The 17,914-nt window shown below is 43.5% G+C and overlaps 1 long non-coding RNA gene across 1 annotated transcript; it reads right to left on the bottom strand.

Annotated features, from left to right (window-relative positions):
* Positions 1-1,054: 1,054 nt before the first annotated feature.
* LOC120966377 (uncharacterized) lies at positions 1,055-4,172 on the bottom strand. Its single transcript, XR_005759931.3, has 2 exons — positions 3,784-4,172; positions 1,055-1,724 (listed from the first exon to the last, which is right to left on the bottom strand). It is a non-coding gene; the product is annotated as an uncharacterized lncRNA (long non-coding RNA).
* Between the last annotated feature and the right edge of the window lie 13,742 nt (positions 4,173-17,914).

The raw sequence follows: 17,914 nt of genomic DNA, 5'->3' as shown, positions 1-17,914 counted from the left end.
ACGTGTGCGCGGCGTGCGGGTGTAACGGTAGTTCCACCGCACGTCTGCTAGGCAACCGCGACCTCAACGTGCGAGGAACGGGCGTCCGGACGAAACTGTTGAACGCCCACACACCAGCCCCTTCCTACGTGGCATACAAATTCTGCCAAATTTTGTCAAGATTCGTGCATACTCGAATGAACGATGATCCACGCGTGTGGGCGAGTTGCAAAACTGCCACACGTGTGGGCGTTATCATTAGGGATAAATTATGACGTATGAGGGTCTAACTATATCACATATATATATGAGGTATTATCTTACATTTAAATTGTGACAACAGAAGTCAACGTTGATATAGCCCATCGAATCGTTTTTTATTTGTTTTTTTCGCGTTGTTCTTTTATTTGTTCTCTTATTTGTTTTTCTTTTCTTTTGGCCAGCCAGCGCGATAAAACGATTTGCGTTGTCCATGAATTGAACCTCGGACCACGTAGTGGTGAATGCCAGCTCCTACAACTACAACCATCCATTGCATTTGACAAATACTAGTAAGCTTGCACATGAAAATTCACGTATATAGAAAAATAGTCTAAACATAATAGTTAAACTATTGCAAACGAATCTGCTCTCTCCCTCCCTCCCTCCTCAAAACAGGATTTCGCCCCACTTTATAAATAAAACAACACACGAAAGTACACGGCCGAACACTAGAGTGGTGAGGAGACCCTATTTATAAAGCAGATCAAAAGATACAACAATAACCTAGAACAAGCTAACACCTCTACGAGACCCGATCGATGACTCCTGGGCTCCACAACAACGCCTCCAAGAAGGTGACGGTGCGAAGCATCGCCGTTGCCGAGTCCAAGCGGATCCCTCCCTCCCTCCCTTCTCTCTCTCTCTCTCTCTCTCTCTCTCTCTCTCTCTCTCTCTCTCTCTCTCTCTCTCTCTCTCAATCCCATTGATGGAACAATGTAACACAAAACACATCATTTCTTTTGATTAATTAAGCGGATGCATCTAGAAGCATAGGGTAAATTGCACATTATCAAAACCATAATATCATCATAAGTAACATGAGTACAAAAAGAATATAACCTTAATTGAACTCATACATCAGGAAGGGACATGCCATGTACAATTGCCCACAAGGGTTAACATGCTCATCGGGAAAAAGAAGTAAGAAACTAGCTCCGCCCTTTCTAAAAGATGCCACCTAAACTACAACACCTTTAATGTTTACTTGTTCCATTGCGTTGTAGTTTCCTCGTCAAGCATAAGGGTAGCCTGCCTGGACCAATCATCCAGAGAGGTACTCCTTGTGTGTAATCCTCGGGGCAATATTTCGTAAACTGGTATTGTTGAATGTTTCAATTCTGGACAACAACATGGGGCCTGGATCTCTAATACTCTACATAGATGTGATCTATCATGTACCTCATTTGCAAGAATGGAAAAGAAAAATAGTTTACTGCACAAATCCCAGTGAGATATGGCTCCACCATTTTAACATACTCAAAGAAAATTTGTAGGACTGAAATTTAGCACAACCAGAAAGTGTCAATCACTCACACAATTAGGCAATAATGAAAACATTTACCCAAAAAATAGGGTCATTGGTTGTACAGAAAGGGTTGACTTCATACTATTTTCGAAAGTTTAGTGCCCGTCTCCATGGTACGGGAACATAGAAGAATTATTTCAGTTTGAAGCTGAAAGGAATTAACTTCAGAATCATGAACCTGCATATATAAGAAACAAAATTATGAAGTCGGCCAGGTAAAACACATATTATGATGTTCAACAAAATTATGAGGTGCAAAAGAAGTTGGTCCTTCAGTGACTGGTTCAACAAAATTATGAGGGAAACAAAAGATTACTGTATTGCTGGTGAAGAATTTAGCTCCTCCCAAATAGAGCCGGCATCATATATACATATTATTCAGTCAAAACACAACAGTTGAGTTATACTGCAAATACCTTTGTCTTGCTCAAAATAATGTATGCTCATGACAATGATCGCAAGGATATAAACCTTCAACCATGTGATGTCAGAAACTTACGGATGCACTAAATGGAATTATTTGCTATGTGCTATTTTAAAGTAACCTGGGAACATTATAGAATTAAGTTTTTTCTTGAGTAAGCAGCAAAATGCATGGCATTTGAATTAGGAGGAGGTGCTAAGATGACACGAATCATAAGAGCGACCCAATGAAAACAAAGCAAGACAAAGCCAAGAAAAATTAAAAAAAAGGAAGCCTAGAGCAAATGAAACAAAAAGGGAAAACTGTACGGCTAGTTATCCATCACTATTCATCAGATCTTTAAATGGGGAACAGTCCCCTGATTGTAACGCATGCGGACGATGATTCCTCATCTGTGGCATGTTAAAGAAATGAGGAACATCCTACATCATGAGAATGACAAAACGATGCCGAGTAGGAATGCAGAGTTGTCATGCAATATTCATGCAATATTGAGAAGCTCAATTCTTAAATGTTGCAAACAAAGTAAGCACAAACTCAAGTAAATATGAATATGTGACGAAAATGATCTTAGATGCTGCAGATGCCGATGAGTGGCAATGTTCTGAACCTGTAGAAATAAAGTATGCGTTGTTAGGGAGGAAGAGGAAACTGAATTTGTTTTCCATTCTGTCCAAATTATATAGCCACCCAAACAAAATAAATGTCATTCAGTTTTGCCGCATATGCTTTTTTTCCGTAAATTTTTTTGAGTGTTGAAACATATTTATTTTGAATCTTGAAAGATATTAACTTGCACAAAATATATTGTTTGATCACAGCCCATGATTCAATCTCTTGAAACAACGAAACATGTGTTTTCTTAATTCAAACTACAATGTGGAGGAAACTTAACAAAATGCATTTCCTTCTTCTTATATTATATTTCAGATTATATATTAACTCCATGGTGAAGAAATCCCCGTGCTACAGGAAGCATTCCAAGGACCTCATCATCTGCACAAGGAGAACCTCTTATGAATCAGCAGAATACCTGAAGCTCATACCGGCTGCTGTGGAACATAGTCTATCATCTATGAATAGAAGGTCATAAGTGTATAAGGGGAGGCTGCTCCAGAAAGTACTACATGTAGGTTGTTTATCATTAAATAGTTAAACATAAAAAGGATGATATTTGAGTAATTGTGACCCAAGTAGAAATCTTTTATTGTTTCTGAATTTTTCAACAATTCCTATTGTATAGTGGGTCATGCATGAACAAAATCCCCTAAGCAGAACCCTAACGTAGGACTATAAAACCCAAATGCATGAACAAAATCCCCTATACAACAATAGGAAATTATAGAAACTAAATCATGTAGGAAAGTTGCATATTCTTTGAATATCATGCTTAGCTTTCTCTGATGCTTGCAGTTTTAGGTATTCGAGATGAATGATTTTGCGGCCAAATCTGTCAAGATTTGGGCGGGAAGAAAGATATAGTACTTGCAATTAAACATTCCTCTTAAGGATAGGGAGGGTCCTCATTTCTCAAGCCATGTGTGGAATGTTTTCCTTGCCAATGAAGAGGTGAAGAAGGTGGTGTCAACCAGAGCGCCCATGGCGGCTCTCCAGGAAATTCGTACATGCACACAAAGTCTACGATTCCATATAGGCTGTATAGACAGGTTTATGCGAACAGTAGCATTCACATAATTTCGATGACGAAACCAATCAAACTAATGAGTCTGTCCAAATATATTTAGGATATATTGCACATCTGTTACCACCTAGTTGCTCAATCCCTTTGGTTGAAAGTGTAAAAGAAACTTACCTGCATTACGCCACCGGGAAGAGGAAGAGGACGGCTCCGGCGGCGACGACCCACGGTGAAGGAAGGCGGCGAGGGCCGGCGGGGCGGGCTCCTGGGGCGATGGGCGAGGCGGCAGGCGGCGGCTCCCGGGGCGACGGGCGCGGCGACCCGCGGCGAAGGGCGTGGCTACGGGAGGCGGCAAAGGGCCGGCGGGGCATCTCCTGGTGCGACGGGCCCGGTGACGGGCGGCGGCTGCGGGAGGCGGCGAAGGGCGAGGCGGCACCTGCGGCAAACGGCGGCGCGAGGCTGCGGGAGGAACAGCGGGGCGGCTTAGCGATCGATGGATCGAAGAGGCTTAATGCGTGGTTGGTAGCATTAAACACAGGAGGATTAAGAGCCATTAGATGTTGATAATGGGTAGATGTGATTGTTTGGATATGTCCCCTCTCTTCCTTTTATAGGGGTAGTAGATGAAGTGGCAAATCTTTAGGAACATAGTACATAGTCAAGATTACAAGATATTTTCGAAATAATGCAACTTTTTTTTTTGCAAATCTGAAATGTAGAATATATATTCAAACACAAAAAAAATTGACATTTCGAAAGTCTTTTGCAAATATGAATATTATTCCTTCATCCATGGTGATCTCACCCAAAACTTGAAAACTTCAATCACACAAAACTCAACAAAACCTTCGTGAGATCCGTTGGTATAACAAAGCAAATCACTACTTTAAGTACTGTTGCAAACCCATTCTTATTTTATTCTTGCATTATACCTATTGTATTCAAACTTTTCTATGGCTCATACCCCCCCCCATTTTGGTGGGGACCCCGACTCGTAAGTCGTGATCACCGAATGCACATGTATAGTGATCCTAAAGATCAATGCTCACTGAACACACAGAAGCTGAATAACAAGAGTCTGACATCCATACATACCGGTTTATACAAATTATGACCATTATGGTCAGGTATTGAGTATATCATCGCAGCGGAAATCTTCGTCGACAACTTGGACCCATGCCATCTGCTTTAATCCTACAGGCATTCTGACTGGGAAGCGTCCTAGCTCGCATGTTCATCACCAAGGTACTCTTCATTATATCATGTTCTTTCATGCCTGGCCAATAAAATAACCAGTGGCAAGCCAATTAGTACTTTGAATGTACTCGCAAGTAACCCAAGAGTAATAACAGAATAATTATGCAAGGCTCTACTACTAAATTGGAATTTTTGCGGAAAGCTAGTTTTTCTGATGCAAGTATGATCAACATTTGTCAAGGACATGAATGCTTCTGCAACAAGTACCAGGAGGTTACAGACATCAACATCGAGAAAGAGTTATGAACAACTCATGCTCAAGCTCATCGTGACTTCCTCATGAATCACATCAACAATATTACCAAACCGTGTTGTTTGTCAGAAACATATGGACATAGTCTAAGCAGCACCACCCAACTGTCCTTGACCGTGGACACTGCTATTCGAATAGTTTGACACTATGTAGAGATTGCACACTTTACCCACAAGATCCGGGAAGCTTCCGTGTCATCCACGACCCGCGGTACCTCAAGTACCCGAGGTAAGCACCCGATCACTACCTTTCTCAAGCCGTGACTAACAAGGAGTCCACTCGATTGGTAGCAGCCCCCGTGCTAACATTGTCACATAATAAATGTTTGTGGAGCCATGCTCCCATATTCATCATATAACACAAGCACGTGGTACCAACGGTGTGTCCGGTGCCCTGTAAAAACAGTCATGGCTGCTCTACCTTGCACGACCCCATCCCGAGAGTGACCACACCACTCCCGTCACTAGTAATGCGGGCATCCATGTTAGCATGAACTAGGTAATCAATAATGCGCTTTCCCATATAAGGGTAGAGTGGTCGCGCATGTAGGGTTGGGACGGTCAACAAATCTTAAATCTAATCCGTCTCTGTAAACAACACTTTCATCAAGCCTCGGTACACTACCTCTCCACCAAGTAGTGACCTAGTTCGTCATCATCTCCCAGGGGCATTATTGGCACCCACTTGGGCTATTTGCAAGTATGTCAAACCACACTTGTTTCTTTCTATGCATAACTCTGACCCATTTCGCATAGCCAACTACTATAGCATCTTTCTACAACCCACCAACACAACTCTAAACAAGGATAGAGTCATGAACAATGCAAGTATCAACGGGGTATGCAACGAAGGTAAGCCTAGCAAGGTTGCCATTCAAGATATCATGCCATCTACAATAACGGAAAGAAATGCTATTATGATTAAAAGGGTTCATCATGGTCAAAGGGCTGCTTGTCTGGCTCAACAAAGTCCTCGGGGTCTTCAAATCTCTCTGGTCCAACTCTGAGTATTCTGTCTACTTCGTCAATTAACGTCGGAAACAATCACAGTAAGCAACACAGCAAGCCAAAAATAAAAGTGCTCTCAAAATGGGAGTTGGACTTTTCTAGGACATCTCTGGTTATGTGAAAAATAACCAGATTGGTTTCATTGGGATTGGATCATTGGGTGTTTTTGAACATTTTAATACGAAGGATTCAAGGGATTTATGGATTGGCAAGAAGTATACAGAAATATTATTTTGGAGAATGAGCAAAGGCACCCATTAATTAACGCATGATTTTAGAAGCATCTAGGAGTTGGTTTTAGTGGATTTGGAGGTCAGATGATTTTCTTATGAATTTGCGAAGTTGGCTATACATTAAGAAATGGACCAATATTTGATGTGGCACAGAAGGTATTGGAAAAAATGTTCAAAAACTAAGTTTTGAACTTATAAGTATCTCGGAATTTGAACCATGGAATTTTGATAAAAATGGGCTCCCTGTGATTTTTCTAAAGTTTATCACAGAAATGGAAAAATGGGATTTGATAAATAATTGTGAAGAAAAGGTTTCGAAAGAATGTCCAAATTGCACCATGTGAATTTTACGTACTACTAGAAATTTGAATCATCAAATTTGGAGTCCATTTAAATTATTTACGAATTTTTGAAGTTCACTTGATAATAAAAGAAAATAAGGCATTACACTTATCATGAGCGCTGGGCCAGAGATAGTCTATGGACCGGCCCAGCTGCACGGCCGCGCGGACGACAGCGGTGACGTCGAAGGTGTGTTCCAATGGGTGTGCCTTCATTGCGGGGTCGCGGGAAATAGAGAACACGTCTCCACTTGCCAGCGTGGCCTGCTGGCTGGGCCACTGACGAGCGGGGCCCGCCCGCAGGTCGTTGCCTTCGTTTTCCTCCCGCGCGCTCGCCTGGCCGAGGGAGAAGAGAGCCCGGACGACGACTACCGGTGCTACGGGGCACCTCCGGCGACGCTTTGGCTATGGATGAGCTCGGCGTCGAACGCCGCATCCATTGGTGTATGCCACGGCCGCTGGGGATGATTGAGACGACGGTGGCTTGGACGCCGGCGGACGGTGGCTTCGGGCAAGATTGGGCACGGTGCTACGGCCACCGGGAAGAATAACTGGAGTGCGGGGGAGCTCCATGATGTCCGTGGTGATTCTTCGAAATGATGAGGTGGGGAGGAAGGGTCTCGGTGGCGCGAATTTAGGCGGACGCCGGCGGCGGCACTCGTGTCATGGAGGTGCAGGGAGGGCATGGGAGGAGGAGTGGGTCGGTCTGGGTGGTGCACGGGAGAGAGGGGAAGCGACTGGAGTGCGAGGGTGAGCTCGGGAACGCCTAAGATGGCGAGGCCGTGGTGCACCGTGAGCGGAGCTCACGGCCGCGGCCTAGGTGAGGCCAGGCGCCACATTGGCGCCCTAGGCCATGTCTGAGGTGTTCGCGGGTGCAGTTCAGGGCGAGGGGAACGTATAGGGGAAACAAGGCGAGCTCTTGCGGGTCCCAAGTGCATGCGCACACTGGCGGAGCTGGGCGGTGCTCGGGCATGCGTGAGCAGGGGGAGGACGGAGAGAGGAAGGAGGGGGAGGGCACGCTGGCGTGCGGAGGACGCCGAGGGGCCTCGGCAGGCGCGCGGGGGAGAGCCAAGGTGGTCGGGGGCGTCGGGTAGGGGGACGCAGCAGTGCCCTGGTGCACTGTAGCGTGCTCCAGAGCGTGCCAATGGCTGGCGCGGCCATTTTCAAAGGCCAGGTGCTTGTCCACTTGTGTCCTAGGGCTCCCTTGGATGCTCTAGTGTGGTCAAGATCTAGGGGAGGTGCCAGATAAAGAAATGGGAGAGAGAAGGAGTGATGCCATGGGTGAACAGAGAGAGAAAGAGAGGGTTTTACCCACCAATGATTGAGCCATGGTCTTGAAAAACTTACTGGAGGTAGAAGATGACTAGGGAGAGCGCTGGTAAAAATTTGAGCTCATGGAGAATAGTGGAAGGGGTCAAGACAGTAACTTTGGAAATTCACCAGAAGGTATTTGATGCAAATTTCGGCAAGTAAATAGATTCTCCTTGCCATGAGATTTAACAGGATCAAATAGTAGATAGAAATAAGGTTTACCACCAAGTTGGAGCTCACTTGAAGAAAGTTGACAATGCAACTTTGGCAAACCCTAAAAATCAACAGAAATGGGTTTTCCAAGATTTAGTAATGCAAATCTATTATCCTTGATGCACCACTTGGTTTAGTGTCATTATTTAAGGATTTTAGCATGTCCACAAAAATTGAGATCAAAATGAGACAGTTGGCAATGTACAGTTGCTCAAACTTGGATTTGGACAAGGATAGTTTTGGGGCACTTTTGTGAACCAAAAATATTTTTATTGGAACTAAAATTTTCATGATCATCACATTACGCATATGTGACTTGCTAGAATTTTCATGGATTTATTTAACAATATTTCTTTCAGAAATATTTCAAATCCTTGAATTATGCAGAAATAGTTTTGGAGGGTTTTGTCCAATATTTTGGTCATGACCATGTGTTGAAACTCATATATATGGACAATATATGTCCACTGAGTCTCCCTAAATTTTCTAAAATATTTTTGGAATGTAAAAATAATTTTAACCTATTAAAGACATTTTTTCCTTAAGAAAAAGCCTTTAAATAAAATAGCAAATAACTTTTAAAATAATATTTTTGTGATTTTAGGGAGTACTATATCTAATAGGATTCAAATATAATTTTTGAAAGATTTTTCACATCCCAAATTAAGTACTTGTAGTTCAAGCCTTAACTCAGGGGTTTTTGGAAAACCTAATTTAGAAATTAATTTTTGACCAAATTATTTTTGCAAGAAATTTTTATTCTGTCCTATACACATGGAATGATCATTGGGAAATGTTTTGGATCAAGGAGAAGGAGCATAAGAGTTGGAGGATTTATTTGATTTTTAGAGCACTTGCAAACAACAACCAAAAATCCAAATCAAGCAAAGTCCAAAACACTCAACTTTTTTTGCCAAACCACATTTTATAATGATTTATTAGCTTAAGTGTTGTGGCATGAAAATCAGGGTGTGACAGACCTACCCCCCCTTACAAGAATCTCGTCCCCGAGATTCCCAAACTAGGCGCGGAAAGGAAAACGGAAACTTAGATCTGGGGTAGTCTTCACGTCCTCGTGCTGCTTCTGCTTCCGTGTGGTTGCTCCATTGAACCTTGAAGTACTTGGTGGTGTGGCTTCGTTTATGACGTTCTTCTTGATCCATGTTGCAAATGGGTAGCCCGCGGTAGGTAGATCGGGCTAAAGGTCAATGGTTCGATGATCGATGTCCTTGTAGGGGTCGTGCTTGTCAGGAAGTTGGAAACACTTCCGGAGTTGTGGTGTGTGGAAAACATTGTGCACATTGGATAACTTAGGTGGCAACACTAGCTGGTGGCCATTTACTCTTTGTCTTGTAGTGATCTCGAAGGGGGTCGATAAATCTTGGCGTGAGCTCCCCTTGACATGGAACTGCTTGGTTGTTCTGAGAGGATTGGTTCGCAAATACACATGGTCTTCGACGTGGAAGTTTATTTCTTAACGACGGTGGTTGGTATAGTTCATCCTCCTTGACATGGCGGTCTTCAGATGTTCCCTAACCAGCTGAATGACTCTTCTTCCATCTTCGGGTAGACAAGTGTGTCACCAGTAAAGATGACAACCAACTTGTCCAAGTACTCCATGAAGTCTATGGGGTACATAAGGTAGGCTGGGGTATTGGTTGTGGTCACGGTTGAGTGTTGGCCAAGGTCTTCTCGTCCTAGCTAGAGTCAAGGACCATGGTCATGATCCAACCATGTTGTGGCTTCTTAAGGGTTTCAAGGATTCTAGGGAGCGAGTGAAAGTTTATCATCTTATCCATGGGCACAGTTTCTGAGATGCCAATTGTTCTACCTAGTCCTTCAAACAAATCACATCATATTACCGAAAGAATCATCTCATATAGGTCAACTCCAATCATCACTCATGCTATTCATATCCTCATGGCTCCCGAGAGGAGGTCTAACAAAACCATACATGTCAACTATCCCCAAACTCATATGTATGGTTATCCTCATGTAAAAATCCATGGATAGAACATACAAGCTGTTAAGCTTGAATTAAACATCACAATCCAAGTATTCAGCTCACCCATCCAGGGTCCATGATAGTGCATCTATATCCTAAGGAAATAGTCGTATACCAACCCAAGATCTTGTTTCCTTCCTATGATTCAAATCCAACAGCCCATTAGCTTCCATCAATCACCACAAGATCTATTAATCCTACAAATCCAATATCTATGGCGTTCCACATGATCTTCCAAAGTCCCTATAATTCCTAAATCCTTGAAAAGGGCTATCTTTACTATAGTTAGTCCACCAATTTCCATTATCATGCTCTAATAAAATCCAATGTCAAGTTCATACAGACCCCTAAATCAACTTTGACAATTAATCCAATCTCCTAGTTTATTGTCCACCGAGAAACATGGTATCATGATTGAGATCATCAGTCTAAATCCAATTTACTCCGACCCATGTAGACATACTTAGCATCTAGACTCCATTAGGTTCGCCTATTTAATCCAAATATCATGTCCAACGAGAATTCCTACATGTTTCCCCCAAGTCATTATCATATTGTCAACTATCTTCTATCAATATCCCCTGGCTAAGTCAAATCCTTATACCTCCAAGAATTTCATCGTGTGATCATAATTGTCCTACAAAATCCAATTTACTCCAGGGGTGATGAAAGTTATGCTACTCTATCAAACATGATCCCACCAAGTTAAACTACCAACATGAAAGCCTCATAATCCACCAAAGTCTCAGATAATTCCTCAAGGTCACTGATATAAACTCATCAAGTCATTTGTCCTCTATTCCTACGTCCTCAAATTGGTCTTCCCTATGGCATCGTTAGGTTTTGTGCTATATTAGGATGACAATGTGCTCGTTCACTATGTCCACTAGTTCCATAATGAACACAGTGATAAGCAAGGATACGGAGGCTTAACTAGTTCTCTTGCAATTATGTGGGTTAAGCACATGGTTAAGGATTTGAGCTGGGGTATCTTGTGAAGTCTCGAAGGGTTTAGGGATGGGTTTCTAGTCATGAGGGGTAATTCTACGGGGTTGCACTTGGTCGTGGAGGCTGTTGCAAAATTCTTCAGTGCTAGTTGGTTGCCAAGGTGGAATCCTTGGTGCATCCCATCTTGCTGGTCTTTAGTTGATGGGAGAGATGAGAGAGAAAAGTAGCATAAAGGAGGGGGATGCCTAAAAGGGGGATTCTATAGTGCAAGTGCAAACAAACAGGTGCCAAAAAGTCCACACACATTTTCATTAAGATAAGATAGGTGATATAGTCACGTACATGCTGCCTAGGGCAAAAGTGCTACTTATATTGAAACACAAATAGATAAGAACAAGCAACACTCAACATGGTTTCATTTGAACCATCATATGGAGTCGACTGCGCATAGGGGGTACACGACTCATCCTACCCTAGGGGTCCTCGGATTCGGTAGTCGTGCTTGCTTCATCACTTGGAGAAAAGGCGTTCAGTCTTCAATTTCTAGGTTCTCGTGGGGTGCCAATGGGCATGCGACAGTTGGCTGCTTATTGGGACACATCCTGTTAATATGCCCAAGTTCACCACACCCGTGACATCTGACGAAAGCAAAAAGGTTGTTATTCAGTCTTGGGTATTGTCGTCGGGGGCCTGACAATGATCCTCTACAAGGTGGATATGGAAATCCATTCCTATGCATCCTGCGTGGGGTTTGGTTGCGGGCTTTCTGAAGTTCCTCGATTTGTTGCTCCTGATTGGCAATGTGGGCTTGTAAGGCAGTGATTTGTTGTTCTCGCTCGACCACCTTCTTCTTCTCGAGATAGTGGAGGTGCAGAAGTGAAGGGAGGTCTTGGCGAGCCTTAAGGAATGCTTCGGTAAGGTGACGTAGAAGGTAGTCTCCTGCGTTGATGAAAAGGATCCGGTAGTTGAGGGTTGGACCCTCATCTTCTGGGTAAATCCTCACTTGTGTCGGAGCTTCAAATCCGCTCTTGCTAGGTAGGTAGCGGGTGGCGTGTTCTTCTTTCATTTCTGGAAGGAGGTCTCGAAGACGGAGGAGCGCTTCGTATGCCACTTGCTGAATGGCCAGGTCTCTTGTTGGCATGGGCTGTCCAATGAAGAACCGCCCCTGGGGTGAGGTCTTGGCAGGCACAAAAATCTTGGCGTAGAACTCTTTCTCGAGCACATCATTTTCCAGTTCATGCAGGGTGTGCATAGGCAGCTAAGGATAGTGGCATTGTTGGAGGCAATCTCTTAGGAGTGATGGGAATCCTGTCATAAGAAGTCTCAAGGGGGTGACGGCCATCTACAAAAGTCGAATAGGAGAGGTCAATAAGGAAAATATCCCTTAGGTTTGGGAAATCTCATAAAAGAGGGGAGGTATATGTAGTTTTGAAAAATTGTTTTACCTAACTAACGACCATGCTAACTAGGGCTTCCTACAGTTAGGATGGCTCTGATACCGGCTCTGTGGGGACCCCGGCTCGTAAGTCGTGATCACCGGATGCACGTGTACAGTGATCCCAGAGATCAATGCTTACTGAACACACAGAAGCTGAATAACAAGAGTCTTACATACATACATACTGGTTTATACAAATTATGACCATTATGGTCAGGTCTTGAGTATATCATCACAGCAGAAATCTTCGTCGACAACTTGGACCCATGCCATCTGCCTTAACCCTACAGGCATTTTGACTGGGAAGCATCCTAGCTCGCATGTTCATCACCAAGGTACTCTTCATTATATCCTGTTCTTTCATGCCTGGCCAATAAAATAACTAGTGGCAAGCAAATGAGTACTTTGAATGTACTCGCAAGCAACCCAAGAGTAATAACATAATAATTATGCAAGGCTCTACTACTAAATTGGCATTTTTGCGAAAAGCTAGCTTTTCTCATGCAAGTATGATCAACATTTGTCAAGGACATGAATGCGTCTGCAACAAGTATTTGGAGGTTACAGACATCAACATCGAGAAGGAGTTATGAACAACTCATGCTCAAGCTCATCCTGACTTCCTCACGAATCACATCAACAATATTACCAAACCGTGTTGTTTGTCAGAAACATATGGACATAGTCTAAGCAGCACCACCCAACTGTCCTTGACCGTGGACATGGCTATTCGAATAGTTTGACACTCTACAGAGATTGCACACTTTACCCACAAGATCCGGGAAGCTTCCGTGTCATCCACGACCCGCGGTACCTCAAGTACCCGGGGTAAGCACCCGATCACTACATTTCTCTAGCCGTGACTAACAAGGAGTCCACTCGATTGGTAGTAGCCCCCTTGCCAACATTGTCACATAATAAATTTTTGTGGAGCCATGCTCCCATATTCATCATATAACACAAGCACGTGGTACCAACGCTGTGTCCGGTGCCCTGTAAAATTAGTCATGGCCGCCCTACCTGGCACGACCCCGTCCCGAGAGTGACCACCCCACTCCCGTCACTAGTAATGCGGGCATCCATGTTAGCATGAACTAGGTAATCAATAATGCGCTTTCCCATATAAGGGTAGAGTGGTCGCGCATGTAGGGTTGGGACGGTCAACGAATCTTAAATCTAATCTGTCTCTGTAAACAACACTTTCATCAAGCCTCGGTACACTACCTCTCCACCAAGTAGTGACCTAGTTCGTCATCATCTCCCAGGGGCATTATTGGCACCCACTTGGGCTATTTGCAAGTATGTCAAACCACACTTGTTTCTTTCTATGCATAACTCTGACCCATTTCGCATAGCCAACTACTATAGCATATTTCTACAACCCACCAACACAACTCTAAACAAGGATAGAGTCATGAACAATGCAAGTATCAACGGGGTATGCAACGAAGGCAAGCCTAGCAAGGTTGCCATTCAAGATATCATGCATTCAACAATTACGGAAAGAAATGCTATTATTATTAAAAGGGTTCATCATGGTCAAAGGGCTGCTTGCCTGGCCCAACGAAGTCCTCGGGGTCTTCAAATCTCTCTGGTCCAACTCCGAGTATTCCATCTACTTCATCAATTAACGTCGGAAACAAGGAAAGTAAGCAACACAACAAGGCAAAAATAAAAGTGCTCTAAAAATGTGAGTTGGACTTTTCTAGGACATCTCTGGTTATGTGAAAAAATAACCAGAGTGGTTTCATTGGGATTGGATCATTGGGTGTTTTTGAACATTTCAATACAAAGGATTCAAGGGATTTATTGATTGGCAAGAAATATATAGAAATATTATTTTGAAGAATGAGCAAAGGCACCCATTAATCAAATCATGATTTTAGAAGCATCTAGGAGTTGGTTTCACTGGATTTGGAGCTCATATGATTTTCTTATGAATTTGCAAAGTTGGCTATACATGAAGAAATGGACCAATATTTGATGTGGCACAGAAGGTATTGGAAAAAAATGTTCAAAAACTAAGTTTTGATCTTATAAGTATCTAGGAATTTGAACCATGGAATTTGGTTCAAAAAAGGGCTCTTTGTGATTTTTCTAATGTTTATCACAAAAATGGAAAAATGGGGTTTGATAAATAATTGTGAAGAAAAGGTTCCGAATCAAATGTCCAAATTGCACCATGTGAATTTATGTACTACTAGAAATTTGAATCATCAAATTTGGAGTCCATTTGAATTTCTTGATAATGTAAAAAAAAGGCATTACCCTTATCATGTGCACTGGACGAGAGATAGTCTGTGGGCCGTCCCAGCTGCACGGCCGCGCGGACGACAGCGGTGACGTCGAAGGCTTGTTCAGGTGTTGCGCCTTCGCTGCAGGTTCACGGGAAATAGAGAACCCGTCTCCACTTGCCAGGGTGGCCTGGTGGCTGGGTCACTAACGAGCGGGGCCCGCCCGCAGGTCATTGCCTTCATCTCCCCCCCCCCCCCCGCGGGCTCGCCTCGCCGAGGGAGCAGAGAGCCCTGACGGTGACTGCCGGTGCTACGGGGCACCTCCGGCGACGCTCTGGATATGGATGAGCTCGGAGTCGAACACCGCATCCATTGGTGTATGCCACGGCCGCCGGGGATGATTGAGACGATGATGGCTTGGATGCCGGTGGACGGTGGCTTCGGGCAAGATTGGGCACGACGCTACGGCCACCGGGAAGAATAACTGGAGTTCGAGGAAGCTCCGTGATGTCCAGGGTGATTCTCCGGAATGATGAGGTGGGGCGGAAGGGGTCTCGGTGGCGCGAATTTAGGTGGAGGCCGACGGCGGCACTCCGGTCACGGAGGTGCAGGGAGGGCATGGGAGGAGGAGTGGGTCGGTCTGGGTGGTGCACGGGAGAGAGGGGAAGCGAATGGAGTGCGAGGGTGAGCTCGGGGACGCCTTACATGGCGAGGCCGTGGTGCACCGTGAGCGGAGCTCACGACCGCGACCTAGGTGAGGCCAGGCGCCAAATTGGAGCCCTAGGTCATGTCTGAGGGTTCGTGGGTGCAGTTCAGGGCGAGGGGAACGTATAGGGAAAACAGGGCGAGTTCTTGCGGGTCCCGAGCGCGGGCGCACACTCGCGGAGCTGGGCGGTGCTCGGGCATGCGTGAGCGGGGGCAGGAGGGAGAGAGGAAGGAGGGGGACGGCACGCTGGCATCTTGAGGACGCCGAGGGGCCTCGGCATGCGCGCGGGGGAGAGCCAAGGTGGTCGGGGGCATCGGGCAGGGGGCCGCTACAGTGCCCTGGTGCACTGTAGCGCGCTCCAGAGCGTGCCAATGGCCGGCGCAGCCATTTTCAAAGGCCAGGTGCTTGTCCATTTGTGTCCTAGGGCTCCCTTGGATGCTCTAGTATGGTAAAGAGCTAGGGGAGGTGCCGGATAAAGAAATGGGAGAGAGAAGGAGTGATGCCATGGGTGAACAAAGACAGAAAGAGAGGGTTTTACCCACCAATGATTGAGCCATGGTCTTGAAAAACTTACTGGAGGTAGAAGATGACTAGGGAGAGCTCTGTTAAAAATTTGAGCCCATGGAGAATAGTGAAGGGGTCAAGACAATAACTTTGGAAATTCACCAGAAGGTATTTGATGCAAATTTGGGCAAGTAAATAGATTCTTCTTGCCATGAGCTTTAAGAGGATCAAATAGTAGATAGAAATAAGGTTTACCACCAAGTTGGAGCTCACTTGAAGAAATTTGACAATGCCACTTTGGCAAACCCTAAAAATCAACAGAAATGGGTTTTTCCAAGATTTAGTAATGCAAATCTATTATCCTTGATGCACCACTTGGGGTAGTGTCATTATTTAAGGATTTGAGCATATCCACAAAAATTTAGATCAAAATAGACAGTTGGCAATGTAGGGTTGCTCAAACTTGGATGTGGACAGGGATAGTTTTGGGGAACTTTTGTGAACCAAAAATATTTTTATTGGAATTAAACTTTTCAAGATCATCACATTACGCATATGTGACTTGCTAGAATTTTCCTGGATTTATTTAACAATATTTCTTTCAGAAATATTTCAAATCCTTGAATTATGCAGAAATAGTTTTGGAGGGCTTTGTCCAATATTTTGGTCATGACCATGTGTTGAAACTAATATATATGGACAATATATGTCCACTGAGTCTCCCTAAATTTTCTAAAATATTTTTGAAACGTAAAGTAATTTTAACCTATTAAAGACCATTTCTGGCCTTAAGGAAAAGCCTTTAAATAAAATAGCAAATAACTTTTGAAATAATATTTTTGTGGTTTTAGGGAGTCCTATATCTAATAGGATTCAAATATAATTTTTGAATGATTTTTCACAATCCAAATAAAGTACTTGTAGTTCAAGCCTTAACTCAGGGGTTTCTGGAAAACCTAATCTTGAAATTGCTTTTTGGCCAAATTATTTTTGCAAGAAAATATTATTCTGTCCTATACACATGGAATGATCATTGGGCAAGGTTTTGGATCAAGGAGAAGGAGCATAAGAGTTGGAGGATTTATTTGATTTATAGAGCATTTGCAAAGAACAACCAAAAATGCAAATCAAGCAAAGTCCAAAAGACTCAAAAGTTTTTGCCAAACCACATTTTATAATGATTTATTAGCTTAAGTCTTGGGGCATGAAAATCAGGGTGTGACAGATATAGTCCATAGATTCATCAAAATAAGCACACAACCAAGGTTGTCAGAATCATGATTTTGAATTGGATTGGAGCTCTGATGGTAGAATCGTAAATCGTAGAATCTTCACTACCAGGATCGTAGAAATGTAGATTTTATGAACTAAAATCATAGAATCAGATGGGTAAGTTTGTATCATAAAGTCGTAGAATCGTATGACAGAATCGCGATTCTAACAACCTTGCACACAACACAAAGAAGACATAATCTGTCAAAAAACAGAACATTATGTAGAAATCTGAAAACTTCGAATACTTCTATAACTCCAAAAATTCCGAAAAATTAGGACAACGTGGGCAATTTGTATATCAATCTTTTGTATAAAATTCAGAATTTTATCACGCTTCTCTGGTTTTTACTAATTCTGCGCCTGGCGCACAAAGTTTCTATTTTTCAACAAGATCAAATCAACTATCACCCAACATGATCCCAAAGGCTTTGCTTGGCAGAAGCACTGATTAACACATAAAAAGCTCAATCACAACAGTAGCATAATTGTGCAAACACTCAAGAATAGAAAGAAAAAGACAACAATAATTTTTATTCATTGGGTTGCCCCCCAACAAGCGCTGTCGTTTTACGCCCCTAGC

This window comes from Aegilops tauschii, chromosome 6 (genome assembly GCF_002575655.3).
Source record: "Aegilops tauschii subsp. strangulata cultivar AL8/78 chromosome 6, Aet v6.0, whole genome shotgun sequence".
Lineage (NCBI taxonomy): Eukaryota > Viridiplantae > Streptophyta > Magnoliopsida > Poales > Poaceae > Aegilops > Aegilops tauschii.
Note: the sequence above shows the minus strand (reverse complement) of the source record. Positions and strands in the feature narration are given on the sequence as shown.